This window comes from Corvus brachyrhynchos, unplaced genomic scaffold, assembly GCF_000691975.1.
Source record: "Corvus brachyrhynchos isolate BGI_N302 unplaced genomic scaffold, ASM69197v1 scaffold26, whole genome shotgun sequence".
Lineage (NCBI taxonomy): Eukaryota > Metazoa > Chordata > Aves > Passeriformes > Corvidae > Corvus > Corvus brachyrhynchos.
Genome location: NW_008239324.1, coordinates 1,057,322 through 1,063,364, shown reverse-complemented (window position 1 = coordinate 1,063,364; position 6,043 = coordinate 1,057,322). Strand labels below are relative to the sequence as shown.

The 6,043-nt window shown below is 43.0% G+C and overlaps 2 long non-coding RNA genes across 2 annotated transcripts in view; one reads left to right on the top strand and one right to left on the bottom strand.

Annotated features, from left to right (window-relative positions):
* LOC108448347 overlaps nucleotides 1-6,043 on the bottom strand; it is a 14,081-nt gene that overhangs the window by 4,273 nt on the left and 3,765 nt on the right. Inside the window, exon 2 of the long non-coding RNA XR_001864229.1 lies at nucleotides 1,218-1,440. This is a non-coding gene — a long non-coding RNA (uncharacterized LOC108448347). The remainder of the gene's footprint in view (nucleotides 1-1,217; nucleotides 1,441-6,043) is intronic.
* The window catches only part of LOC108448348, a 15,187-nt gene continuing 10,606 nt past the window's right edge, over nucleotides 1,463-6,043 (top strand). The window contains exons 1-2 of the long non-coding RNA XR_001864230.1: nucleotides 1,463-4,806; nucleotides 4,911-4,976. This is a non-coding gene — a long non-coding RNA (uncharacterized LOC108448348). The remainder of the gene's footprint in view (nucleotides 4,807-4,910; nucleotides 4,977-6,043) is intronic.

Genomic DNA, 6,043 nt, shown 5'->3' with positions numbered 1-6,043 from the left:
TTCAGCAGGGAAGAAAAAAAGATAAGTTGAATAGTTTACATTTTTTATAATAATTATGTACTGCTCTTTGAAGAATTAACAATAAAAGAAATGTCACTGCTAGGGCAAAATTTCTTATGCAAATAGTGTATCAAGATCAACTCAAAATGATTTGGTTGTGTAAAAAGTTATTTTGCTTTGTTGTAAGCATCACAACGTTTTGTGGGTTGTTTTTTCCTCTAAACAACGAGTATGTTCTGAAGTTGTGGCTGTGTTTAAAAACTTTCATCATTGGAAATAGAGTCAGAATAGTCAATATGGAATATACAGTCAATATAGAATATATGTCCTGCTGCCCTGTTATCCTGTGGGTGCATGGGGCAGAGAGAGCAGGGTTGGTGAATAAACTGAAAAGACTTCCAGTTCCTGTTTTCTGGCACTTCAGGCTGCTGGACAGTACATGAGACCTTGAACACTTTTCGTTCTGTTGATTTTCCTGCCCCTGAAGTGACGTGAAAGCCTGAAGGTTTCCTGTCTGACACAGATTGCTCATCTGAGGGAGGGGGCTGAGGTTTCTGCTCAATGTAAGGCACAGCTGAAGAGAGAGGGGCAGCAGAACCAGGCTCAGGAGAGCCCAGCATCCCTGGTTTCCACAGGCACACACCAGCACAAGCCGGGCGCTCAGATCACTCAAGGGCCAGAAACTGGCACCTGCTGAGGGAAGGTGTCAAAATGTTTCTTCCTGGCTTTTAAAGAAATAAATTCTGAAGGCTGGAGAGAGCATGCTCAAGACCAACACGGCCAATAAATGAATGGCTCAAGGACCCAAGTGCCTTACATGAACAAGGACAATTCTCCATGGCACAGAATAAAATGAAAGCCCCTACCAGAATGAGATTTTATATCGCATCCAGGCCCACTCAAGAGAGGAGTACATTTAAACACGTGAGGAGACACCGAGAGAGGGGATTTTCTGTTAAACTGGAGCAGACAAAGCAGGTTCCTCTGTTCCTTCCCCTTGGCATTGCCTTTGAGAAGTGCAGGAAGGCACACAGAGGAGCTGTAGCACGGGCTCCAGCTCTTCCTGAGGACTTTTAGCAACCAAATTAAGACCCTCAGACAGGTCAGAGTAGGTCCAAGGACACTACAGGGTCAGTGGGAATGGTGTGGAACAGAATAATGAAACTCAGAGGTCTCCAGATGAGTCTCAGTTATTGCCATAATCATATATCACATACCTCTGTCACTCTTGTGTGCTGCAGCAAAGAGAAAGGGACTGGAATGATCAAAAAGGAGTTTTCCACATCGAAATTCTCTTGTTCTGCTTCTTTTGAAAAGGACTGTAGGTATTGCATTATTTCCACCTTTGTAGAAATATTTTATCTTAAAAAGAGTCTTATTAAAGAGTCTCCTGCTGGGATTGACTTACAGAGGGGGGTTATCTGAGCACTCCAGAGGGCTCTGAAAATAGAAGAGGGAAAATGCTTCAGTGAGGGAGAAAAAATATGTCTGTTCATAAACGCTAATGTGAAATGTCCCAGTGTGTTGGAGACACAGAGAATTGTGGATATTGAATTAATTTTCTCACTAAAAATATTCTAGTCAGCTCCAAATAGTCTCCTCTCCTCACCTGTGTTTCCAAAAGCCTTCTAAAGATGTTATCTTTGAAACCAAATTTCTTTTCATCTTCTGCTTTATCTTCTCTGCTTTTGGGGGTAGTTTTTCTTTTTTAGTTTCTCTGCCAGGCTGCCTCACATGTAACCATTGCTGTGTCTCCACTGAAAACATGCACTGATTGAGGAAGAATCCCAAGGTAGGAACTAGCTCCTGAACAAGGAGCTCATTTTGAGGAACTGTGTTGAGAACTTGTGTTTTCATTTGTCTTCAACAGTTTGGGGACCCCTAAGTGATCCATAACCATATCAATGTCCAAAGAGATGATCACAGGCACTGAACCCAGGGAAAAGGTAAACGCTAGCTTAGGGGCTCTGCTTGTGTCCTCTGAATTCAGCTGCCTCTCTCCACTGATCCCTGTGTGAGCCAGAGGGAATAAAAGCTAGACAGGAAGGTGATCCAGCCTGTGCTGTCTTTTGTCCTCTGGTGCACTGGGATGTCCAGGTGTACAGGAAGTACAGGAACTCTGTACCTTCTCTCCTTTATCACCAGGGAGCCAGCAAATATAGAAAATGCTGCTTTTCTCCAAAGCCTTTCTCAGGCAAAGATTGATGACTGAAGAAAACAAAAAACCATCATCACTTCTACATTCTTAATTAACATCAAAAACGGCCTCCTTGTGTAGGATACTGTTCAAGGAGCTGCATCAAAGAGGAGATTGCAGCTACAGAGCAACCCCACCAGTGGAGATGGCCCTTTGTCAGTGTTAAACCTGAAATTAATATAAAACTGTCACACAGAAAAGAGGGGTAGAAATGCAACCACCCTGCAGTGATGAAGCTGCTGATGCCAGAGCAGTGGAATACATCCCTTTTAGGGATCATTTCTTCCCTTTTAGGGATCATTTCTTCCTGAGCTCACCAGCGTGGTGATCTTGCTGAGAAACACCATTTCCATTCAATAGATCCCCAGGATGCTGCCCAACCTCCAGCCACCCCTTTTGCAGCAGTCACTGCTTGAAAACCAGGTCTAGGACACCTGGCCTGTGCTCCAGATAAATCTGAGCTTGTTTTTAGCCAGCATAGCGGGGGAGCTCCAGAGCACCACGCATGGATCTTCGATGCTCTGTGCTTTTGATTTATGATGGTGAAACCAAATGCACCTTCTGGTGTGAGGGGAGGTGGAGGAATGATAATGTTCTTTCTGAACCAAATTATCCTTCCTTTTTGTACTGAATTAAGGATACCATCTCACTGGAGGCTGAAAAGCTTTGGCTCCAGTCTGCACAGACACATCATATGTGTCTGCCTGTCCAAATATTTTACCCTGACATTTTACAGCAATATCTGGGCCTGTAAAAATGATGGCAAAAAGCCTATTGATTTCATCTGAACAGGAGCCAGTAGAAGCTGATTTTACCTGGACAGTGTTCTCTAACAGATGTAGCTCAGTAATAATTCATGTTGTTGAATCCAACATAAAAACATGAATGCACAATAAAAAGAAAAAAAAAATCACAGTTCTGAGTCTATTTTCCTCTCTGCTTAATCAGCAGGTTTTTTTTTAGGAAGAGAGAGAAGGAGCAGATGACCTGTAATAAAAGGTTTTTATCATTTTTTCTGCACTTCATTGTTGAAATGAAATCATCTTTCACCCTGGAAGAGTGAGAGGGTAACACAGCACCCTATTACTATTTATGAGACATTTTCTTCGGTGGTGCTTTCACCACACCACATTTGTAACTGTTGAAACATAATCTGGACCGGAAAGCCTGGTGGAGTGAGAAAGTTGTTGTTCTGTAGAAAAGGAGAGTGAGGTACAGTTTCAGTGCTGGGGTAACAGAGCTTATCTCAGATGACACCAGCAGAGGAGATGTTGCTGTAATTTCCTTGCACAAAGTAATTTGCAGAGGCACATTAATTAATCACTCCAGCAACCTGCAGCGTGTCCAGCCCCGGGGAAGCTGTGAGTGTGTGAGGAGACAGGCAGGAGTTCTCCAGTTCTGTCCTGGAAAATACCAGAGGTTCCTGGGAGAGTCTGGGTACTCTCATGTCCCTCAGGAATTTTCAGGGCTCCATGGAGGTTTACCCCAAACCCATCTCATGCTCCAATCAACATCGTACACCAGGCTGCTGAATGGGAGTTCTCTGTCCTTAGTGTCAGAGCTCTGAACATAAACTGTGATGTCTTTTCCTCCTTTCCCTTGCAATAGAGTAGAAGTGCAGATCTGGCTGTGGATTCAAATACTGAATTTCAGGCCTATCTATGATTTCTATTGGTCTGTCATGCTTAGAACATGAAAAGAGCTCTGTTTAATGAGAAAGTGGACTCTGTTTCTATTCCAGCTCCCAAACCCCTGACTCTATCTAGACCACATTTCACTGACAAAGAACCTTTCAAAAGCAAAGAATTTCAAAACTCACAGCTATGAATTGTCCGAGAATCTACATAGTAAGGAAGTCCCCAAATGATCTGTCCTCATTGCAGATTTGTTTGCTAGCTTGAATTTCTTGCTCCAGCAATGGGTCAATTTTCACACACATACAAGATGTTTTCTTTTCCCAAGTATGTGTGAATTTTGTGGAATTTTTTTAGGATACAGAAAAGCATATCTTTATTTTCAAAGTCTGACATGCCAGAAACAGTTGCTTTGAAAACATCCTCACCTCTAATGTGTTTTTCATTAGGAGTATGTACTCCCAAACTGAAATCAGTACCAGTTTTCAGGATGCAATCCAGTGTGTTCTTGCCTTGACATCTGTTGCTAAAAACAATGTAGTAAAATGTGACTTTGGAAGAATTATTTGTGTATATTTGAGAAGAGCTGTAACTGGGTAGTAATTCTGACAACCTGCTCATAAAGGCAGAGCTGTACTCAGTTCAAATCCTGAACCCAGCAAAAAGGAGCAAGATGGTTATTGCTGGCTCACTCTTGCAGATCAGATTTACAAGTTGCAACCAAATAAAAGAAAGAAGTGTCAGACTGGCATGGAAGTGTCACCAGGGAGCAACCTTGGGAACAGTTAAGCTCGGAAGCTGTTTTGTTGTTTGTTGTGATTTACATTTCCAATAAAGCTAAACCCCAGCAGGATTTTGGCCTGTGTGTGGTGTTTGCAAGCTGGTGAAAGCAGAATGGGGACTTGCTCCACTAAGCAGATCTTAAACTCACCAAAATATATCCTTGTGGAATGGAAAGCTGAGAGCTGTGCACTGGTATTAGGGATAGTTGCATTACCAGGGCAGTAATTAATTGGCAGTTACCCTGACTGGATTCTTCTGACCTTAGTTTGATATTTATTCATTCTCATTTTGCACAGGATTTGCCATGCAGAGTAACCAGTGAGCACCTCTTCCCCTGCCCTGGTGTGCTGCCCAAGGGATGGGTAAGTAACTCTCATTCTTTCTGCAAACAGAGATCAACTTGCTGAGAACAGTTTAAAGCCTTGAATGGAAAAGACAGAAAATTTAGCAAAAATTTCACTGCTTTTACTTCAGTTTTTGAGCACTGTGCCCTCCTGCCTTGAGTGCAGAGTCCCAGTCTATGGTGTCCGGAGCAGGAGTGTAACCAGAGCCCCTCACCAGCTCTGCAGACACTGGGGTGGCTGCTCTGCTTTGTGCCTCTGTTAACTGAAGGATTTCTCATTTCTCACTGCTTATCCTGTTCAGAGACTTTCAGTTTCTATTCACCTGCCAAGAGGAACACTCAGTGATGTGCAAGCAGGTTCTGAGCTGTTTGTCTGGGGTGCAGCATGTGCCAGGAGGGCAGAGCTGGGGGCCACCAGTTCCATACCTTGTTTTAATCTTACATTTCTGCAACAGCTCTCTCCCAGCACATCTTGCAGACTCTTTTCTAAATTTCAGTCCAACATGCACTAAAATCAAACTTTCTTGGTTTCTTGCCTGGTTTACATTTAAGGGGATGAGCTTGTGCTGGTTTGATTTAATACCACATCAGTTCTAAAGTACTTCTCCCACTGGGAGACTTCAGCTCTTCTGGCTGTGCTGAAAGTAGCATTTGGCATAAGCCATAAACCCTACTTCAGACAGCTTAATCTATTCAAAATGGGCCTGAAAAGGAAAAAGAGCACTACAGCAAACAAAGGTTTGTGTATCCTTATTTAAGGCTGAGAATCCTATGGCTCTGAGAGATGAGTTTTGCCTTTGGATCCCTCTAACACTTTAAGACACTTCTATTCCAGCTGTTTGCCCAGACTGGAGCAGAGCCGGCTCACGTTTGCCGTGCCACTGAAAATGCATCTGAGCTCTGTGAGAATGCACTTTGAATCATCTCTTGTATTATTGTGCCTGAGACAGGGAAAATGCTCGAAGTTCCTAAGGGAGCTGAGATCAAATCTAATCATCTGTGCACTGCAGACAATTGTAGTTCCCATTTGTTAAATCCAATTGTTGGTGCTTCATTCAAGCATCTGCTGAAGAGAGTTCTTGCTTT